Source organism: Neopelma chrysocephalum, unplaced genomic scaffold (assembly GCF_003984885.1).
Source record: "Neopelma chrysocephalum unplaced genomic scaffold, ASM398488v2 Primary Assembly neopelma1_25, whole genome shotgun sequence".
In the NCBI taxonomy this organism is placed as follows: domain Eukaryota; kingdom Metazoa; phylum Chordata; class Aves; order Passeriformes; family Pipridae; genus Neopelma; species Neopelma chrysocephalum.
This window is the reverse complement of record NW_020897694.1, coordinates 20,941,594-20,965,942: the sequence shown is the minus strand read 5'-3', so window position 1 is coordinate 20,965,942 and position 24,349 is coordinate 20,941,594.

Genomic DNA, 24,349 nt, shown 5'->3' with positions numbered 1-24,349 from the left:
CACAATATGACATATTATTGACTATAATCTTCTGAGGGGTACTCTGGATGTCATCAATCTGTTGGTTTTTCTTGAATTTTTACCCCAGGAAAAAACTTGGAAACAAAATAGAACAAGGATCTGTTAACCTATCACACCTACTGGCCTCCTAATGGTGCCTTATATAATTGCTTCTTCATTGGTGATTTCCTTCTGCTGTATTAGAACACATATTGACCAATATCTGTGATGAAATTCTGTCATCTCTGCCCTTTTTTGACAACTGGATAATATCTCAAGTCTCTCTTCCATCAAACACTATCAAAGGGTCAGTGCTCCTCTATCTCTGACAAATTGAATTTATTGTTAGTAGTGGATACGTCTCCAGGATATTTGAAGTTGACTTTTTCATAAATTCACCTCCTATTTGTGCCCTGTGATAATAACCTACAACAGATCACATAGATATTCAAAGGCTTTGGAGAACAAGCACTTTTTAGAGTTATAAACTTGGCTGTTTTGGGTCTATAGAGAGTTTTTGAAACTCCAGCTTTATGCTGTCGGAAGTACTGAACACATACTCCTGTGCTCTTGTACTGCATAAGAGATTGCTACTACTGCTGGTATCACTAGCAGATGAACTAGAGGATGAAAGGAAGAGTGAAAACAGAAAGAAGCAGAGTGGTGGCAGCAGGTGCTGCTTCCCAGTTTTCCATCAGTTTTCAACAGCCTGCTCCCAGATGTTGTAGGGACTCTGGCACTTGCTACTTAGGCAGCTGTCCTCTATTTTCTCAGGAGAGGAAAGAAATTGGGCTGTATGGAAAGGTCTGTCAAAAATGGAATAAATTAATGCCATTTATAACTCCATTTTCCAGAAAATGATGCAATTCTAAGTCCAAAAGAAAAAACGGCAGAAGGAAGAAACATCTTTTGTCACTTAAACTACTTCAGAAATAAAAATTAACTTTAAAGAGTAATGGATCATCCCCAAATTACAGACATCTGTGGTGGAAATGGTGACAGACCTCAACTCCTACATGGTCTTATTCTTGTACTTTGACTAGAGGCTTCTTTCTTTTCCATGGTCTGTGAAGTGATACTACAACTCCACTAAGAGGCTGACTATATAAGCAAAAAGGACAGAGTAATGACACTCTATTTTCTGACTGCAAGAAAAATAATTATTCACAAAAAATTTTCTCTCTCTTTAGAATCATTCTTAGTATGGTCATGTTGCGTAAGAACTTTCTAGTAAAAAATGTTTAGAAGAAGTAAAAGTTTATACTAAAAAAATGAAATTTAGTAGCATAGATAATGAGATGACAGCTATTGTCTGGTAGAGTAAGAAATGACCAAGCATCACAAGTTACAAATAAACTAGTAAATATGGTCTAAGGAGCCAATAGAGTTTTCAAGGAAACACTATATTCCTTCAACAAACTATGTTGCAGAGCATTGTAAGCTATACTGACAAATTATATACAGCATGAAATGTAAGTTAATAGTTGAGATTTCAACAAATATAAAGATAGCAGTATTGCAATAATGTGAAAGTGCTCTAACATGCACCTACAACCTGAAATGATTTAGACTTTGTTTCTGTGTTCTAAAGGCGTTAAATCATATCAATAATAACAAAAAAAAGAAGTTCTTCACCAAAATCTGTACTTTTTGATTTAACTATGTTCAGCTAAGTGGAATTTACCACATATACATATTAAATATGCATTAGCAGAATGAAAAATAGTTAAAGTTCTAAAGATTTACAAATATTTATTTGCACTTTATTGATGACATAACAACAGAAAAATAGATGCATAAGTTTTGAAAGATCACAAATAATTTTGCCAGTTGAAATGTTTCAAAGTAATTATAGTAATTACTTGAAAATAACATTTGGAAATATTCTGATCCATCAAAATATTGTTTTGAAGCAGTAAAAATTTATTTAACAGAATTACTGTTATATAGCAAGCATAAAACTGAAAGAACCTTTGCATGCAGACAGAACATCAAATGCTGATACTGACAGCAGCAGAAAAGGCAAACTGAAGTGCTTTTATCACAGACATGAGCAGCAGCTGCTATAACGCAGAAAAAATAGTGACTGTGCATAGTCTACAAAGGGATGTGTCATTTGGCAAGATCTGCAAATGCCACTTTGACTGGAAAGTCAAGTGGGGAAATTTTTCCAATTTTCTGGGCAAGTCATATACTGACTACATATGTGTTTGGTACATAGTGTATAATTTAGAAATTCTCTTGAAATCTATTTTTATCAGAAGCAGACTAACATTTATGATACTTTTCAACATCCTTCCTAAAAATGGTTCCAATTTAAAGGATAGTGTAAACAAAGAAAGCATCAGAATAAGAATTAAAAATATCTGGTATGCTTTCTTATAAGTAAGAAAATTAAACCCCAAAAAACCACAATAGAACACAGGGATTTGCTGAACTCTATAAAATTGACTTACCTTTGTTTCTTAGTAGCAACACTTTCCCAACAAAGGTGGGTGTCAAGAGTGCAAGTGTGTCCAGCTGGATAAACTTTTTTGAGCAGGTTGCCATGTTGCATGAAGAGCTCACCAGGCAGTGTACTATCGAGGAATCTAACTGGGAGATGGCAGTATTATGCACTGACACAGGCAAAGTGACACTCCTGCCTCAAGCCCCTGAAAGAGGAAGGTAAGTTAGCTTCCAAAATTGAGCTGACAGGCTTGGCTGATTTGCAAGACAAGGGAGATTGGACTCTCATCTCTGCTCAAAGCAGAAGGAAGTCTACCTCTTGCTACCAATGTACCCCTACATAACAGATAGGATGCTCTGGGCCTGGAAGGAGAAAACTTCGCATTAAATACTCAAGACCAAGAAAAGGACAATGGTACAAAGTTGGTACAATCAACCATCCATATTAGAATGACCACCAAGAAAGCATGAAGAGTGTTAGTAACTGGAGACTTCCTGCTGAAAGGCCCCAAAGCACCCATTGTCTGGACAACTTCTCTAGAGAAGTTTGATACCTACTGGGGCCTGAAATAGCAACGTCACAAAGAGGCTACCAAACCTGGTAAAGTCAGAGGACTATCATCCAGTCCTACTCCTTTGTGTAGGGTCAAATGAGGCTGCAATGAGAAGACTGCAAAATATCTAAAGGGACTTCGTGCCCCTCAGAAAGAAGTTGAAGGTATCAGAAGCACAGGTAGTGTTCTCCTCTATCCTCCCAGTTGGAGACTGGGACCCAGGAAGAAGGACATGATTGGATTAGTTGAATGACTGGCTGAATGGGTGGTGCCATGCTCAAGGTTTTGAGTTCTATGATCTCGTGTGCACCTTTGTGAGACCAGGCATGTTGACACTGGATGTGGTGCACCTGATCAAGCGGCGTAAGAGCGTTCTGGGAAGCAAGCTGGCTGGACTTATCAGCAGAACTTAAAACTAGATTTGATGGGGGCAGGAGATGTACTTCTGAGTGTCAGAGACAAACCAGGAAACACCAACACTTTAGAAAGCAATAGGGAAATACCTGTAAATCGTCCCAAAATAATTAGTGAAGGCCCCTTACATTAGGGAAGGTTACTCCCTATCAGTGAAGAGGCTGATAGCCCAGCTGAAGTGACTCTATACCAATGCAGACAGCAGGGAAAACAAGTAAGAGAAGCTGGACACCACTGTGCAATTAGAAAACTATGACTTAATTGCTGCTGTGAAAACCTGGTGGGCTGAATCACACAACTGGAACTGAAATAAGAAGATTAAATAAAATTTTAAAAAAGGCACTGTTTACCTAGCATGGAAAGTTGAGGGAATAGCAATTAACTCATATTGATGTGGCAACTTTTACTTCTTATCTAAATAAAAGACAGTTTTTCTTTATGTTAAATCTTGCAGCTTAATACATTTACTATGTGTAGGAGTAAGGTCAGAAGACAATAAAAGTAAAAGTGATGCTTCTGTCTATATCTTTCATCTTATTACACAGGAATTACTCAATGCATCAGTAGTAGTATCAGTCAAAATGTCACAAAGATTAAAGAATCAAACTGAGGAGGAATAGATGGTGTTGTCATCACGTACACTTTCCTGAAATTCAAAACATTCAGCAGTAACTCAGTGCATACTATATAGCTGACTTGACTGTTTCTTTCCTGGATGTTGCTCACTAACTCATGTTGAACTTTTGAATTCCTTGTACAAAGTCAAATAAAAGAAATGTCATAGTGTTCTGCAATCTAAGATAATTTCTTGAGGTCCTGCACATCAATACTTAAAAAATAGAGGACCTGTTTTAAAAACCTTGACTTGTATTGCTGTATCTTAGGTACAAGGAAGATTAAAAAATTACTAATAAGTTTAGAACTCAAAAAAAGTAAGAAGGATAACATTCACTAAACAGTTTGTTAATTAGATTGAGTTCAGCAGCTCTATCATAAGGCTAAATTCAATGCAATATTTTACTAAGGAAGTGTCTGACTAAACTCCTTGAAAATGGCTGAGAAATTTAGAACTACTACTAAGTACATAAGATTTCTGCCAGCATATTTTACAGACCCATGTAATAATGGTTGATTCTTAATGTAGAAATATTTTGAGATAATTTCATTTATAAGTGACAGAAAAGATTGTTCAATTCATAGGGAGAAATAAAGGGTGATGTAGCAGGCAGGCTGTGTGCAGACACAGAAAGGTCAGAGAGTCACAATGGCAGAAAATTCAATTTGTGATGGCTATAAATGTTGCATCAGAGTCAGGGGAGAAGAGTCTATTTGAGATACTATTATCCTATTAGTATCCTAAGTGTCAGAGGTAGTCATCCCTATGGCTGTACATTTCTGTTGCTCTAGTTAACACTGTTAGCTATCTGTCAGTTGCTATAAATTAAGATTCCTACTGACACTAGTTTGTTTTCTCATCAGTCTGAATGGTTTCTGGTGTATCAACTTCTTCTTCCTCCTTTTAATTTTTTTCACCTAAAATCTTACTACTGGGTTTCTCTTAAGGAATAATTTTACTTGACCATATGGCTCATACTTCAGAATTATTAAGTAAAGCAAGAGTAACTTATGGGTAGCATATTATCTGGTTTATGACTTGGGTAAATTTTATCCTATTAGGACAAAAGGCATCACAATACATAAAAAAGTAGCTCAAATTCAATGAGGTACAACAGACAGGGACAGGATGAATGAAAAAGGTCTTGGCAGTTAAGATTTCTGGTATATGCTTATAATTCCTATAACAGTTACTTCCTTTACCATCTGTCTGGCCTTGAATGATATTTCAACCCAGGCTAATCCCTGCTTCAGAAAAATGATGTACTTTCCAAGAAAGTAGGAAAAAATTTCCAAGTAAATAAGATGTTTCCACTGGTATATGTGATCTTTTAGTTTCTGGAAATTGTCTTCAGCTGATCAGATATAGATATACACATGGAACTTTTTGAACTAGTTGTCTAGACTTTTAAAACCAGTGGAAGAAGTACAGTCATGTTTAGTCCACATATCCTCTCATCTCAAGGTAAACTGGAAGAATAGGTCAAAAAGTAAGGGAAGTTGTGGATGCTCCATCCCTGGAGGTGTTCAAGACCAGATTGGATCAGGCTCTGAGCAACTTGGCCTAGTTGAAGATGTCCCTGCACATGGCAGGGGGATTGCAAGTAGATGATTTTCAAGGTCCCCTTCCAACACAAACCATTCTATGATTCTATGATTCTGAGTGCCTGGTATCACTATTAAGACTATTAAAGAAGACTAGTTCTATCTGCAGATATCTGAAGCTAGGTAAGATGAATCCTATTTAGTTACCTACAGAAGACTGAATTATGCTTTCATGTTTTTATGATGCTATCAGAAAAATCTGCCTATTATTTCTTCTATCCACTACTTGAGGTAGCTGTATCACAGATAACGCCTAGAGGACTAGCTCTTCTATATTAGAGTAGTCACCTGACATGCACATGTTCATTGATAAAGATCCTTTTATTGCTAATTCAAGGAATCGATTTGATTGTGTCTCCTTTAAACCAGGATAATGCTCGAAACATTGGAATGTGCCTCTCAGAGAATTTTATTAGTGGTTGGAAAAGTAATAAAATGTTCATTTAAGTAATAGAGGAGAAAAATCTTCTAGACAAAATAAAAGTGAAAGAAAAAAAACCCCAAAGCAAAAAAGCACTATAGGTTATAAATTTCATGTCGACTATTTGTAGTTTATCACAGAGATAACGTCACGGAGAATGGTACCTCAGAATCCAATACTCTGCGTGGCAGAATAGGTGACATAGTGAATATATTTAAATACTTTTTTTTGTCATAGAGAGCAAATCTGAATAGTGTCTTTCTAATCTGAAAACAAATTGAGTGTTTCATCTTCAGTGCCATTGGCTGCCCTGACTGTATGTTAAAAATTTTCTCTTTGCCAAAAAAATCCATCTCTTTAGAAGTTCATGTACTGTTTTCTGCAAGGCTAGGATTTCAAACTATAACGAATTTCCAAAATAAGATCAATTAACTTTGTGTACTTCACCTTTCTCCATTATAAGTTCTTTGTCTTCAATCACTAATATGACCCCTTTGAAACAGATTTGTTAAAACATAAGTTGTTCACATGCAGATTACAACTGCTCATCATATTTTCTAATTTTTAATCTAATCCAGTGTTCCAATATTCATAAATATCCGTTTACCTATTGAAAAAAACAACCAAAATGAAATGAGGTTGACTGCTACATTAACACTATTTAAAATGCCTGTATTGCATTCAGCGCTGTTCTGAATACTAAATTACTTCTAGCTGTTCTATTACAGCCAGCTCACACAATTGATCTGGCAGCACATGATGGTAAGTGCAATCAGGCACTTAGAAACACTGACATCAGATGATGGCATCTTTTGTTTTGAAACTGCATTTGATCCAGAGAAAACTAGCTGTACTTGCAAATGTAGTGCAGTAATGCAAAAAATTATGTCTTAGATTGCACTTGGAAATTGGATGTCCTTCAAGAAAAGCTCAAAACTAAACACCTCACACCTTTTGCAGGAGGATTGTTGAGCCACTGAGAAAGGATTTCTCTTGTCTATTTTGACTTCTGTTTAATGGAAAATGTTTGATACTCCAGTGTGGTCAGGTTTTTTTCATCCAGTTTGTTGGCTGGGTTATTGTTTTTCTCAACTGCTTGCAATCCACAGGCAAGATATTCTGTTCGTCTGGTAAACCACACATCAGGAAGATGGTAGAAATAAGTGTTATAATTATAAAGATAATTTTCCTTGTAAAAGAATAAGGGCATAGAAAAAACATGCATTTGAAGAATACCAACTAAGAGATGTAGTTAGATCAAGGAAATATTAAAAATGTAACCAAATTAACTTTTAATTTTTGAGGCCTCATAAATCTGTCATATACCTCTTGTCCTTGTTTACACTCCACTTCCACTTTTATTTCCTTATGGCTACATTTGACAATGCATTAAATATTTACGTTTGTACTTCCTGTGCTTTACACGCTTGATTGAAAAAGTAAATCTGTTTGGAAGAAGTATATATTAATTAATTTTTTTTTAATTGCAAAAATATATCTATGTCAGGTTATTTTCCTGTTTGCTTATCCTCAGTTCTTAGGCAAGCTAAGGTAGAAATAAAGCTTGCTCAGAAATTTTATGTATTACAAAAGAGGGCTTTGCTTAATTTTTGCAGAACATATTTTTGCAGAATGCTAAAGAATACTCTCTCCTAAATATATGATTATCATTCAGTGTGTACTGTACATATACATCTAATGTTTTATATACCCATATCTGTGTAGTTAATTTTTTATGCATGAATTTGGACAAAAGGATCATGTCAGGCTAACAAAAGATTTAGAAAGCAAAAGAATCTAGCTATGCATGACAATATTTTGCTACACTCTTTAAAAAAATCCAGAATTAATTGTAATAAGAAATTTTTCTTCTAAGAATTAGAAATTAAGTGATAACCAGCCTAAGTTAATTTCTGGGATTTAACCTAGAATAAATATGGTATACTGTAACATAGCACTCAATATTTTTCTTCATATTGTACTTTTAAAAATACTCCTACATAATTTGAAAAGGTAGAACACATATTGCTTGCTTAAGTTTAGAGATAAGAAGTGTTAGATGGAACCACAATACTCATAAGTAGAACAGGTAAGAAAATCTTTAAATTTTTGTGTTTCTTTTTTGTTGTTTACATTTTTTATACAACAGTGCAAACACTCATGTACACAGAAAATGAAATACTTTTATAAGATATACATAGATTTTGAATTTTTTGCTTTTTCAAAGCCTATATTTGAAGTGAAATAAACTTTAATGTAATATAAGATTCCTTCATGTACTTTTTCAAGATATTTTGAGGGGTTAATTTATTTTGTTTCTAAAGTACTTTTCAACATTTTTAAGGATCTATTTCAGTACTTCCTTCTTTCCCACCTTAATATTAAACAATTTTATAAAAATAAGTTGGTTCACAGGGAACTACTTACATCAGCAGCAAGAAGGAGTAGAGATGTCCTAAACAGTATGGTGTCACTGGGATGGCTTCATGATATAAGTAACTGGAAACAGCCTGTCTACTTTGTTCTTTCCTCCATGGATAGATACATTGTTGTGTCACAGGTCATACTGTCTGCTCCTTTGCTTCCCAGTCAGTGTGTTAACTGCTGGGTCAGCTACACGTAGACCTAGGTCTTAGAAAGATGTCTCAGCACACATCCAGCCTTATAAAGACTGCAAAATATTAGTGTTAGAGCATGCTGCAAAAATTCTCTTGAATGATTCAAAAAATAACTTGAAGACCCTCCTCCTTCTTCTTCTTCTCTCACCTTAGTGCCTGCAGAGCTGTTTCTCTCACATATTCTCACTCCTCTCTCACAGATTCTGCCTACTGGTTTTCTTAACCCTTTCTGAAATACGTTATCACAGACGCGTCGACCAATTCTGAAAATGGGCTCAACTTCCACCAGCAGTGAATCTGTTTTGGAGATGGCTGGATCTGGCTCTGTCTGACACAGGTGCATCTTCTGGTGTCTCTGCTACAGTACCCTGCTACCAAAACCTTGCCATGTGAACGCAGTACAGTGCCTTAAAGGAGTGTAAGATGACTCATATCTACATGAGTAAAGTGTAGACAAAAGTTAGTAGAGATCTGTGCCACAAGATGTATTTTTGGCAACCTCCATTCAGTATTAAATAATTATTCTTCAGTTATTTTTATAATTTACTTTTTGTAAATAAATTAGATAAGAAAGCTCGGCAAAATCAAATAAATTCTCTGAAATTTTGTGTTACAATTAAAAACTTAGTTCATGGTGTGAAAGAAATATAAGTATTTTTCAAATTTTAAAAACCCCCTCTCCACAGATTAATCATCTTACAGTAATTTATTAATAACAATCAGATACTCAAGAGAAGTGAATTTCAATAGGTGACTTCTTTTAAAAGATCTCTAAAAGCTCAATGTGCCTTAGCGTGAAGCTTTAGCCTCACAATTTCATGGATACCAAGATTATAAATTAAATATTACATTGAGTTCTGAAATCTCATGAGATTAACATGATAATAAAAATTTGTATTGCACATCTTTAAGCTCAATTATGATTTATTCATAATCTACTTTCTTTGTTTTATTATGCATCACTTGTGTAATACAGTGAATTATCTAGGATGAAATATTTTTTTCTGTTTCCTTAACTTTTATACAAACATATTTCTGATATTTTCCTTTAGATTATCAGATGCAAAAGAGGGTAAACTGTCACCAGGTAGCATCAATTAACTTCGTACACATTTTTTTCTTGGAATATTTCTTACAGACAGTACAATAGTCCTTTATATATGTGTAGTAATCTGTAGCTATCAGAAATATGTAGATCCACAGTTCAAGACATCAGTAACTAAAGAGGAAAGAAATATAATCCATTTTCAATCAAGGCTTATCTGTTTCTCAAATGGGAGAGAGCTGCCAACATTAGAAAATGTCTTCTCCCCCTAAGATGCAGCATTGTAGTTTTGGGAGAACAGTACTAGTACGTGTCCTTTTCCTCCATTGCAAGCTGTAAAACTAGGAGGGCCATTTTGGTGACTCCTACTCTAAGACGTACTGGCTCTTCACAGAGACTTCCAAAGTAAGGAGAAAAGACGTCAAGGTCCCATTTTAAAGACATTTCAAGTCATCTTATAACATTTAACAGATTGTAGGCCTATTTTATGTCATAAATACATTAGATCTGTAATATAACAATTGTTTTAGCTTTACTACAGTCAAATAGCATTTGATATGTGTTGCACATATTACTTACAAGTTGTTACATATAACTTGAAGTTAGTAGGTCTTTTTCTTTTTTTTTTTTGTTTTGGGATATCCCTTGATGGAGGAAAAAGAAAGGCAACATTGGTAATGCAGTTATTACTCAAGGAATTTATACTGTGCTGTGAGTAAGCTTCAGCATCACTCACAGAATTCTATTGGCGGATCAAAGCTGAATCTGTCCATTGCCCTTGAAATCAAACAAATCATGGATCTTAGACTGCAATTTATTTTGAAATATATCGCTTTGATTCTTTGTTATGCGATATTCCTTTAACTACAAGAATTATAACTAGCTCAGGAATTCTAAATCAGATATTAACTACTGTAAAATTGCATAGCAGCCTCAACAAAAAAAGGATCTGGTTCTTTATTTTCTAAACCCATTTGTTTTCTTAAACTATTGTACAGAGTGGATTTATAAAGATTAGGTTTTTTAAAGTGGAACTAATATTTTTAATTTGGATATACAGAGCTCAGATAGAGCTTAATTACAAGTACATAATTACTTGTAAAGCATCATTGAGTATTAATTACAGATACTCTATAAATATTTCAGTACATTTCCATGGTTATTTGATTCACTCTGTTTATTAACTTACAATGTGTGCCAGACTTTTTTAAAATCTTTTTCTTATGTAATCCCATTGGTAACATCTGATATAGATACACAGAATCATGTAAATGGTTAAATTTTTAGGGTACATAAATGGTCAGGTGAAATCTACCACTTTTTCCATAGAGTAACCAAGGGGTCTGAAGAATTAAATCACATGATACTTCATCACTTTACTTTCAGAATTAGGATGTCAACCTGATAGGTACTACAAATCTGCAACTCTGAATCTGAAAAAGTTCCCTAGTTCAGCTCACCAGACCTCAGGCATCCTACCAAACCACCTGAAATTGTGTTCCAAGATGGCATTCATGCACTAAGGAGATCATGAAAGTATACTCTGACATAAGCTTGTACAGAAAAAGTCATAGAGAGTTCACCTTAATTCACATAGAGTTACTAGAAAGAAATAAACTTTTCCAAAGTAATACTCAGAGAGCACAAAATTAGGTTCCTGCCATGAATCATCTTTGGGATAAACCCATTCTTTTCATTGACTAAAGGGATTATTTTGAGTGATGCCTAAATTCTTAAGAACACAACAGTAGATTTTTGTTGCCTTAAGTTCCTACTAAAATCAAGCAAAAACACAGAAATCTCGAGCCCATTTCAATCTTACATATTTTAAGATAATTTAGCTAGTCTTCTAAAATTACACATCCCTGTCCATTGTTATCTTTTAAAAATTAAGTACCTTAATTTTAGATGGCTAAAGCTGAACACAGTAAATCATTTACTAGCCACTAAAGTTCTAAAAATCTGCCTGCAAAAATTTCGGAAAGCTTGATGTGTGAAATCTGGGCTACCTAAGCCAAGTTCAGGCACAAAGTGAGGTCCAAAACTTTAAACATAAGGAATCAAATATGAATTCTAAACTGGGTTATTATTAAATCACCATATCTAACATAATGTAAACAAAAAAAATTCCATAATATTTTATCTATTTTAGTTTTTAAAAAATAATATGATTCAGCAGTTTCACATTATTTCTTTTTCTATACAAAGCCATTCAATTTCCATAGGAAAGTATCTCAGATTTCTTTTTCAACATGGAAAATTTTAATTTTTGTTATTTATCATACATAGCTCATATGCTTTATTTTCAGATATTTTGATAGCCTTGTAAGGACAATGACATCCTTATTTGTATCTGTACTTCTTTTTCCAAATATGTGTGTATGTATCTAGAAGCTAGATAACACAACCGGGCCCCATCCAACCTGCACTTGAACACTTCCAGGGATGAAACATCCACAGTCAATCTGATCAACCTGTTCCACTGCTTCACCACTATCTCTGTAAAGAATTTCTTCCTAACATCTAATCTAAACCTTCCCTCTCTCAGTTTAAGACCCTTGCCCCTTGTCTTGTCAGTATCTTCCAATATAAAAAGTTCCCCTCCTTCCTTTTTATATGCTTCCTTAAGGTACTGGAAGGCTGCAGCCTTGAGGTCTCCCCGACCCTTCTCTTCTCCACAGTGAACACCCCCATCTGTCTCATCCTGTCAATTTCTACAGGGAACCTGTGCCCGTGTTTGGCCACCCTCACAGTAACAACAAAAGAACTGTTTTCTTATACTGGGGTGGAATTTCCCGTATTTCAGTGTGTGGCCATTGCCTCTTATCCTGTCACTGGGTACTGACCACTGAGAAGAGTCTGTCTCCATAATCTTCACTCCCATGCATGAGGTGTTTAGAAACAGGGCTAAGATTTTCCCCTACTTATTGGAAGGGGGCTGTTAATGGATGACTGATTAGTCAAAACCTTTTACATTTTAGTCTTCAATCATGGGGCATGAATGGAGTAATAAGTGTTCAATTTGCTTTGTGAGAAAAGCATTAATGAGAAGATTTGGATAGAAGTTCTTATAACACTTAGAAGTTGTCTTATTACATCATTCTTTAAAGACATGTTTTGGAGTTTTCATGATGAAAACTGTCTTTGTACTTTTAGGATGCTGGTGGATGATATGTTTCACCTCACATTCAAGTTCAGGTCTCAAAAATTTCAGGGGAAAAAAACCAAACCTAAAACAAAACAACACAAAAAGATACAAACTAAAACCCACTACAGGTCAAAGATCTGAATCAATGTATTATATGTAGTGCTAATAATAAAAAAAAAAAAGGAAAAGTAAACAGATGTATAGTGGACATTATTAACTCAGGTTTCCACTATTGCCTTCTTTTTTTTATCTGAATTGCACACTTGGAAAGTCTAAGTTGGATCTCTCTGTGAAAGTTTCATCAGAAAGCAAAGCCATATTTTGATTACACATTTTCTTTTAATAAAAGAAGTATGAAGTGAAACATTAATATGAATTGTTGATAGATTTGGCATATGCTGAATCCAAATTAATAGCTTTGCAGGCATTTTCATTTGTTACTATTTTATTAATTCTTTTTCGAGTAAGCAGCCATGAAAAGTGGATATGTAATTTTTACATTTTTTTTTATACGTCTCTATTATTTATCTTTAAATGAAGCATTTTGTAATCAGCTTATGAGTGACAAGTGTCATTCTTGTCCTACTATGAAGTTCCTACAGAATTAGTACAGAGGAACATTTTGGTAAAATATTTTCTGTAGCTTAAAGGTATCAAAGTAATGTTAAATATGACTTACATGTTTTGCCCAGTGCATTGCAATATGTTTCATTTATATGGTACTAGATACTTAAATAATTAAAAATTGTCATTTTTATGACTCAGTACTCACAATTTAATGAAAAATTTTGGATTTCTATCCAGAGCTATGCCCTTCATCTGATGTGCAATGTTATCTTTATTGTAAAAATTTCCTGAAATGTGCAGCATGTAGTATGTTTCCATAATATTTTTTTTCTTTTCCCCCATTTCTCAAAGGCAAATAATTTCTAAGCAGCTGTCTAAGGTATGTGGCTATCTAAGCTACATGTGAGTATTCTAGTGTAATAATAAAGTACTTACGGACTGTTTTAACATACACAACTGAAACTCTAGTTTTCCTGAGGACGTGGTGACATCTTGCAGAACAGATTTAAAAAAATAATCACAAAATCCCCAAACAAAAAACACCCTAAAATCCCCAAAATAACAACAACAAAAATAACTCAGAAACATAACAAAAAAGAACACATAAGAGGTAGTATCAATATTCTGTAGTATAATGGGATTCTCACAAGCAAAAGAATGAAGAGCTTTTTTCTTCTCTGTTTACAGTGATTTTTCTGCACTTCATCTTTGATTATTGTTTTAACCTGTAGAAAAGAAATTTATTAGGTTTGTTTGTTTGGTTTTTTTTACTATCTTTTTGAAAGTGTCATTGTAGTTAGGTTCTTTGTTGTTCTTTCTGGCATGGGTCACTCACGGAAAGATATTCAACGCAACAGATATACACTCATAGACCTAGAATTTTATCTCTCATTTAAAGTACTGAATTTCCTCAGTGTTTCAGACTGTTACAGGTGAAATGTGTTTTGGTTTATTTTTTTCCAAGAAGTAATCAAATGTTTATTGTAAATGTTTTTAAGCTGAGGGCTTTGATCTCTTCAAGGTCTTTGATGATTATGAAAGAATTTGTCACCATGGAGTTCACAGTAACTCTTCAGCTGTGTATCTGCAAATTCTGATAAACAGTCTTTGTTACACTCCTGTTCCTATTCCATGCTAATTTGTTTTGGTCAGTGTCCTAATAGTAGCTGTTGGTAATTTTAAATATCAAAAGCTAAGGTAACATATGACTCAAATGACTAATTACAAAAGAAATTGCTTATAACAAGAATAAATTAAGTTTAAAGGGTGTCCAGTTCACAGAAAAACTCATGCTCGTGTTTGTACTGATGCTTATTCAAGAGAGCACTTCACTCCAACAGCAAAAAATACATGAGTTATGTCTGCTTGTACTGTGGCACTGTTGGTTTCATTTTACAGCCATTGCAAGATGCCTTGATGAAGAAGTCATGCTGTCCTGATTTTTCAAGTATAACATTTGAATTTCTAAGCTGACCACCAACAGCTGTACTTTCTGCATGGATGGTTGGCACAGGAGGATATAAAACTGCTGGCAAATCCAATCCACCCTTGGAAAGTAGGAGGTATCATAGGGCATGTTCAATGTGAACCTTACTAGTTTTGCAGCTACATTAACATAATCCATCTAAAAATGTTGTTACTAACATTTAAATGACTAAAATTAATTATGCTGGCTCAAAGGGCATTTCTGCTCCTACCATTTGTAACTCAACTGTGTGCTATTATTTTAACTCTGGTTAGTAAGCCAGTACCTTGAGATTTCTGTAATTAGCCAACAGCCATAAACTGGATTACCTACTGTATCAATGTTATATGGTACTCATTGAATCACATTCTTATATAACACTTACAAAATTGCTGATAGTTTAGAAATTATAACAGATGAACAGTATGAAAATTAAATCATAGAGCTTGCTTTATGGGTTGTTCATTTTGTTTGGTTTTGGTTGGGTTTGAGTTTGGTTGTTTTTTTTTCCTGTCTTTTACTTGTTTCTCATGTCTTTCCTTACTTATGGATAAAAAGACATAAAAAATAAAATTTAGTATCTGGCAATGCCTGAATCAAAGGTTAAATTTTTGTGAGAGACCAAGCCTTCTCCTGTAATTATGCAATCATTACATAATACTTTTATTTAATTTCTGAGATCTAAAAGCCTAATTAAAAGTAATTCTCAGTTACCTGTAGCCACCTTTCTTCCTTAAAAGGAAGATTCAGATGCTATTCTGACGTCATTCACGGTTGGAACTGTGCCTAAGAATTAACTGATTCTCTTTATGTATAACATATAAGTAAATATATTTTTGTTGACTGTAAATAATCTTAGAAATTATCAGGCAAGATAAAGATTATCATACTGCCCAATGCTTTTTTTTTCCTCTTTTCTATCATCATTTTCAGTTACTCTTGCCTTGAAACATCAGGAGCTTCATCTGCCTTGAAAGAGCAGGAGCATAATCTGCTGACCAGTCACTTATTCAGGTTCTACTTATCTGCCTAAATAGTAGTTAAAAATTTGTATAAGTTGATTTATTTTTTTATTATTACTTCTGAATATTGCACTTTTGTAAAAACACATATTTTAATAAAAATAAAAATATGGTTAATATTTACAAGATGGGAAGGATTTTGTCAGTAGAGGCTGAGGAGATAAAGTTCAAATAAATTCCAAGAGTTTTCAAGTAGTAAGAGTCTTATAATAAGCAATAGCAATTACAAAACATTACATGAAATTCTAGAAGCTCAAAGAAAACTAAATTTTCTCATTTCTAATTTCTGTTTTGATATGTGTCTGAGTAACCTAAAAAAAAAAAAACCAAAAAACCCCCTACCTATTTTTTAAACTCTGTGTTTGAATTCTTATTTCAACTAGTGTATGCCAGATCTAGATGTATGTAGTATCTATATAAATCATATCTTATTAACAAATTCTCCTATAAGTAAAAGGAACTATTTTTAATGAACAGTATTTTGTTAAAAATTAAGTAAGGATTTGACAAGCTTTGGATGAGTTTTTAAAAATAGGAGGAAATTCAACATGCTTTGTTAATTTGAGGTATATTATGTGTACCACTGAGCCTATTATTCATCATCATATAAATGATATTCCCAGATATAGGAATCATTATAATCAAGTACAGCAACCAGAAAATATGCACATTATATCTTATTTATATATTCACATTTGGCTCATTTGTGCAGTTTATCAAAGAATCACTTTGTCTGCTTTTTAGCTTAAGTGAACATTTAGCTACATAACATTTTTTATATAGCAGTAGAGTATCATTTTAAAACCATGCTATTATCCCTGTCTTTATCTTTCAAAAAAAGAACGAGATAAAAAAGAGTAGAATGTAATGGAATATTTAATGACAGATTAAAGTTGCAAAGAAGTTGAAATACATGGGACGTGTTACAGTATATATATCTATTAGGACTATGAGAAAAATTAGACACATTTTTTACCCAGGAATCTGAGTGAATGCTTATAGCGAGTTTAGCATTGTTAAACACTTTATCACTGAAAGTGATAAAGTTTTCTTGGATATTGGAGTACGATTCAAGGGAAAATTATTGGATGGCCTGAAAGCAAGAATTCTCTTTCATGACAAGATATAAACAGGCCCAGAGTGCATCTTTTTCTGATATAAAACAACAATCTTTCTCATGGAAAATTAAACACAATGATCTACCTTTGAGGGGAAAACATTTTCCTGACAATGTTTTCCTGACAATATTCCTATTCTGGATTATCTCTCTCTGTCTCTCTTTCTGTTTAATCTGGAAAAAGATTCTTGTCTTTTGGTCTTCATAGAACATCTTCCCATCCTCAGTGAATGCTTTAAAATCCATACTCAAAAGATGTGCACCTCATCATCTGGATATCTCGCCACCTGTTAGACATCAGATCTGTAATTTTTGGGTCAGAATCACTTTGTGGGGTGTGTGTGAAGGGGGAAGGGATGGGTTGAACCTCATGGGGGTGAAATGGCATCATATACCTCATGGGCCCCTGGAGCACACATGGGGAAGGCCTGGAGTAGCTGTCAGTCACAGCCTGGGAAAAGCATAACACACCACACCTCCTGCAGTCCCTCACCCAGCTCAAATTGGCAGGGACAGTGAGGACACTGCCCCTCACCCTGGCCTGGAACCCCAGAATGGCCATTAGGTCAGAGAGCCCACCTGGGGGAGGTTGACCACAGGGACCAGAGCAGGTGAAACCAAAGGTATGTGTTTGCCTTGTGTTGTGGTCCTGCCATTGAACACGTGAGAGCTGGTCTTCCACAAAGTTTCAGTGGTAGCTATATAATCTGTCTCACCCTCTTTCTCCTTCTCTCTTCTTGCTCCCTCTCCTTCTCTTTTTTTATTCCTTTCTTGATGCTTTGGGTGGCTTGGAGCTGAAGGGATTGGATTTTAAGTGTTGTGGATGGATTGGATTTTAAGTTTTGTAGAGGGATTGGATTTTGTGGATTAGTATGTGCTGGTCAGTATTATGGTGGAACATTTTGTCTAGCTTGTGTGGTGCCCTTTTGAACTTTTGCCAAATTCCCTTATTTTCTTCCCTTAATTATCAATAAAAATATCTCTTGCAAAAAAGTCTGTAGCTGATTCTCTTGATGCTATCTCAAGGCATTAAAGAACCCTATATCTACATTTTAAAGTAAAACTCCTGACTCAGCCCGTGAGCCTGCACTAACCCACACCAAGTTGCATCAAAAAATCTTATTCTACAAATTTCCCTTCTGAAGTCTCTTAATGTAATCTACACCATACCAAGTACGCCTACTGAGGCATAACTTCTTGATTCTTCACATTTGGGATGTAGACTTTTTTTCTTTTCTCCTCAAAGCCTCTGAGGATAGAAATGAATAAGGTTTTCATGTGCTCTTTTTATACGAAGGTAAGAAATTACTCTTTTGCACCCACATTGATTCACGGTATAGTGTAGAAGTAGTCCTTGGTGTGTTAGACATAGTCTTCTCTCTTCCTTGATAGAGAGACTAGTCTCAGAGTTTAAATTTCTTAAGCAGTGTAATTATCCATCATATTTTCTTCGAGCTGTGACTAGGAAATCCATTGAGATCTAAAATAATGTTTCCACAATAGCAGAAACACAGCAATCATGTAAAAAGAAGTCTTTAAAGAATTTAGAAAACATTGTTCGAGAGGAGATTTTGATTTATTAGACAGCTACCTAAATATAAACCAACACTGAAAGCACAATATAATTTCTGTTTTATTTTCTTTCTAAGTCTATGATCAAAGGAAAGCTTATGTTTGAATGACAAGTAAGATTTTAATGTTAGTGTAAAGTAAAGATGATATTCAAGAGTATTTTAATAAGCTTATCATCCAAGTATACCCTCCTGTTTTATTTTGAATATCCAGGACAATTAACACTTTTGAAAAAAAAAAAAAAGATTAAAAGAAAAGAGAGAGAAAAATTATCAAGTATGAACTCAGTTCCTATAAATAAATTTAACTGGTTGCCAGATTTATTAGGGTTTTAAAATAATGTTAAGACTATTGAATTTCATGGTGGCTGTTAAAATTATATAATTTTAACAAATACAATTTTGCTTCCTAATTATAAATCTCTAAATGTCCTTCTAACTAAAAGCAGTGGGAGAATGAGGGAGCTTAAATTGTATTGATCTACATTTTACTGTTAATTATGTTAAAATTAAAGGAAGACAGGAGGACTGATCATCTTTCTGAAGAGCGTAGAGATAGATCACAGAAGACTTAACTTCTAAATTTTTCTTAAGGCATGAAAAAGCTGAGATTCGAGTCTTTTTAACTTCAGTACTTGTCATATTCTTGTGATCAGAATGTACAAAAAATAGATGATGATAAAATCCTTAGTAATACATTCATTACTCTAGAGGTTATCCCTTCCTCTTACAATCCCCTCAAGTCCTGCTTCTGTCTGAATTTTAAACATGATGATCCTGTAGCCTGACCTAAGTCACACATTTGAAATTCAGTATATCCTGAATAATTCATTGTATTGATGTGCGCTGGTGTTTAAAATAAAATAGATAATGCTTAGGGTCATGAACCTCCTCTTCATAAATACATTGGGATTGCATAAATGTTAGTTGAGGGCTCTGATACACAGACAAAAGAACAGTCAATTCTAATTCTGGAGCTGCTCAGACTTTTAGCCTGAGTCAAACTCCAGTGACACACTGCCTTGGGATCTTGGATGTGCTTGATCATTTACCTTGTAGGTTTGCATGGCAGGTTCAGTGGCATTTATTAATTATTCTGGTAATCTGAAAAAACTATAAGAAAAATAATGAGGAAGACTTTAAAATATTAGGGAAATTGTGCTTTCATCTGCTCATGAAATATCATGGGAATGATGATATGCAAATAAAAATTAAAACTGTAGAGAAAGCTTTACCAATGCATTAAGTCCAATGGAAGCTGCACCAGTGGCATCATGTTGATGTTTACTAACAAAAAGTTTTCTTGTGGTTATTTAGTACATATATCTTTTTGGCAGTCAGTGAAATTATGTCTTAACCAGACAAATCCTTCATGCTGAGTAAAGACATATTACATAAAAAGTGGGATGGGGCATATGTGTAAAGTAACATAAAATCTTCTTTTAAAGATGGGGTTTTTTTCTGAGACCATGTGTAAAGAAAAGGCACATGTTCCCTTAATGTTGTCTGAGAGCTTGTCCAAACGGGATACTAAGGAAAAGAGGGAGGCAAAAACCTTATTACAGAGACACTACCAAGGAACAAACTTGGTAGTTTGTTTTTTGGGAAAGAAACTGAGTCCTCAGCTCTTCCTCAGCAATTCATCTGTTCCCTCCTTAGGGAACCATGCGGTTTTTTTCACTCCTCTCTTCCATAATACTGTACAGTAAAAGTTTCTCACCCAACCTACCCTGCCCTAGCTCTTTGCCTTGTTGTTTTTGTTTGTTCATTTGTTTTTCCTTATGAACCTTTTCAATCCACTGGTATTTACAAAGCAGCAACTGAGTGTGTTATGATGAAGATTTACAACACTTTGCTCTTTTCGATGGACGCTCAAGCAAAAATAATTTTATTTGCTTTTTGATAGCTGTCAACAGTTGTCACTACACCATAAGAGTATCTGAGTCTTCTAATCTTAACAATAGATTTTCTTTAATCCTGTTTGGTATTATTTTTCCTTCTCTCTCACATAATTTATTTTTTATTTAAGATTGAATTTCTATTTTATTTCTGATGTAACATAGTATTGAATTCTGAATATAATGTTGAGATTCTCATTTAGATAATCTTCTAAAATCTGATATATGACATAAACCATTATATTTATTATAACTATTCCCCCACTGTGCCTAAGTCACTAAGTGGGGGGAATTTCATAATCTCAGAAAATGAAGATTTTCTGTAAAATATTTCTGCCCCACTTCTCTGAATATATCTAGGTTTACCCTTCAGTCAATAGTTTGTGACACAGCCTCTGCTCTAGATCAAAGATCTCAGTAAAAGTTTGTATATTTCTGATAAAAGCACAAACTATGCTTGGGTTTTATAGTCAAGCATTTTATTAAACCTCTCTAACCCTAAGCCATGTGGGAGCTAAGAATAAATCATTATCTGCTATAAAGACTGAACAGTTTTTAAGGATATGACCCCATTTTCAATGCCAGTTTCCTGCTTCTTTATTATAAGTCCTGTAACTTCCCTCCACTACATTACCAGTCAGCTTTCTTAAAAGATCACAGAAGATGAACTCTATATGATTAACATTCTTTTTTAAGATCATGTATATCATACTTACATTTTATCAATAACAACTTAAAATTTATTTATAGATTATTCCTGAACATAGGACTTAGTAGTGATTTCTGTTCAACCCTGCCAAAAACACCCCCTTCAATCAAGATCTCACCAATAGCATTTGAGACATTAATTAGGCATCTAGAGCACATTTTGTTCATATTGTGCTATTCCAGTTTTGTGTGTGTGTACAGGTGTTTTTAATCAGAGGTTTTGCAGGAAGAAATCAAATACTCAACAAACACCTTACATTTGTGAGTTGAATTTATAAAAAAGCAAATCAAACTTTTTTGACAAGACTTATTTTTTTATTACACAGTTTGAATGGCATTAAGTATATTACTCTTCTTTAATTCTTAACCAAAAGATTCTGAATCAGTTTTGGTGTTATAATCTCCAGGGGCAGTGTCAGATTAACTAGTTTAGAGTTACATGATCTCACTACTTTTTTTGCATTGTGGTACAGTATTAGTACTCTTCCATTAGAAGTATAGCTTGAATGAACTGAAAACTTCATGAAAGCATTTGCCAGCATTACTGCTTACCTTTTGAACTCAAATTGTGCTTCATGAAATGTTTAATGCCTTGGAAGCCTTTAGCATAGGCTGACTTTCCCACTGATATTGCAATGGGTCTTGCAGAGGATCAAAGATAGCTATAATTTTCTCATGTACTGTGTTTCACTTCAAAAGGACAAACTATTTTTTAATAGATGACTATGTATTGTCAGGTCGGGCAAAACCCATTCTTGAAAATCAGTGTGTCATGTAATCATTATCTCTTAGCCTGACTGCAGAGAAGATGCTGAGTTTAGGTGATCTGATATTTTTTCTTATTCCTGAATACATTCTATGTTAGATAATTATTTAAAATGCAAAAAGTAAATGTTTGCTGTGCTGGCAACACACAATACAGAATTTATACAAAAAGTTTCTCTATAAATCTATGTTCTACTCTATTTTTAGCTAGCACTCTTCAGACATGTAAGGATTCCATAGCTGTTTTAAGTGGTAGTCATTTTCCAAAGTAGAAGATTCTCATCTATTATGGAGACGATTTTCAAATAATTATTACAGGAACTGACAGAGAACAATGGCTGCACTGCAGCTGAAATAAACGGCCTTCCCTATTGGTGATTTTAGAATACCAACTATTAAAAAATAATTTTCCTGACATTTGCATGGAAAACTCAGATCTGACTCTGATGATAAATATATCTCATGGGTTCACCTTCTGGGGCAAGCCTTGGGGATACATTAAAACGAAACAATGGGATTTTTGTTTTGACATTGTTTAATTTATTTCAGTTTTTTCTTCTAGAAGTCATAAAGCTTTTCAAACACAAAACTAATCAAACACATAATTTTGGGTCAATTTCAATGTGGAGTAGTGAAATCAATGCATATGTTTGATTTTTTCTTTGTTAGAATCTAAAGGACACAAAAAAGAATAAGCACCAAGTGTCAGACATGAAAAGGAAATACTCTCAAGTTAGGTCTTAGTTTGCAAAACTTATTTAAGAATTCCACCAGCAATAAATTTGTTACATTAAAAGCTGATCATTTTTTGAGGGAATGAGTTTCTTCTTTGATAAAGTGAGTCTAGTTCTAGACCTATGTTTTCAGAAATTATTGATAATAAGATTTTTTTTCTGCATATTTTTTTGCAGTTATATTTAACTAATTTGTTGCCTCTTATTCTAAATATCCCTCACTTAGTGAGTGGTATATAAGCCAGAGAAATAAACATAACATGAACTGTAGTGTAGTATGAACATACACAACTTAGCAACCCAATGACCACTGAAGCACAAAATTTATGGAACTAGAGTTGGACCACAACCATTGCTTGCCTTAAAAATTTACTCTTCAATCTTATCCTCTGTATGTGAGGATAAACTAAGGTTCCAAAAGAAAAAAAAGGAAGAATTAAAAAGAAATAAGAAAAAAATGTATTTGAAAATGTATATTTTTATGGTAATAATGAAAGAAAATATAAAATGGGGGGTATGTTAACTCTTTACATAGAAAAGAGAGAGCTTTTTAAAAGTTTTGTAGACTACACATTTATGCTGCCTCAATTTGTGCGCACCTTAAAAAGATGTATTTTAGGAGCATGCTGAGGGATAGAAATCTGTAATTATGACTTGGCATTTAATGTTTGAAGTTTGACTCCCAAAAAACTTGGTTCCTTAATTCATCAGTCATTTTAGACATGGTTTAATAACACTCATATACAGAGAAGAAACAGCAACTGGTCATAGTCGTACTTTATGTTATAAATTAGATCCTTACAGATCACTTAGGAATGTTTTTACCCAAATGCAAATCTGCATACTTCATTCCATTCATTGTGTAACCTGCTCTAACATTTTTCTTTTTGTGCAAATTTTATGTTAATTTAAGGAGAAAAAGAATTAAAAAGCTTTTCTGAACAGTTAACCCAAAAGGTTAGAAGTTTAGAATTAGAAGTTTATTTCGAAACAATATGTAGGTTTTATATACATAATTAGTATAGCCATTAATGCAATACATTCACATAAGTTTTTCAAGAAAGGAATGTGATAGAATCTTACACACATCAGTTATCAGCACTTGTGCAAAGCATCTGTCACTGTCCCACAGGACATCCTTTTGTCTAAACTGAAGAGACATGGATTTGATGGATACACCAGCAGGTGGATGGATGCACCAGCTAGTAGATAAAAAAATTTAGCTGGACAGTCAAACTCAAAGAGTTGCTCAATGTTCAAGTGGACATTGGAGTGGACCAATAGAGACGAGTGACATTCCTCAGAGGTCAGTACTGGGATCAGTACTGTTTAACATCTTTGTCAGTGACATGGAAAGTAGAGCTGAGTGCACCCTCAGCAAGTTTGTCAATGACACCAGACTGTGTGGTGCAATCAACACACTGGAGGTAAGGGATGCCATCCAGAGGGACCTTGACAAGCTTGAGAGGTTGATCTGTGTGAACCTCACAAAGTTCAACATGACCAAGTGCAAGGTCCTACACCTGGGTCAGGGTGATCCCAAGTACAAATACCACCTGGGCAAAGAAAGGATTGATAGAAGCTCTGGGGAGAAGAACTTGGGAGTGCTGGTAGACAAGAAGCTCAACAGGACC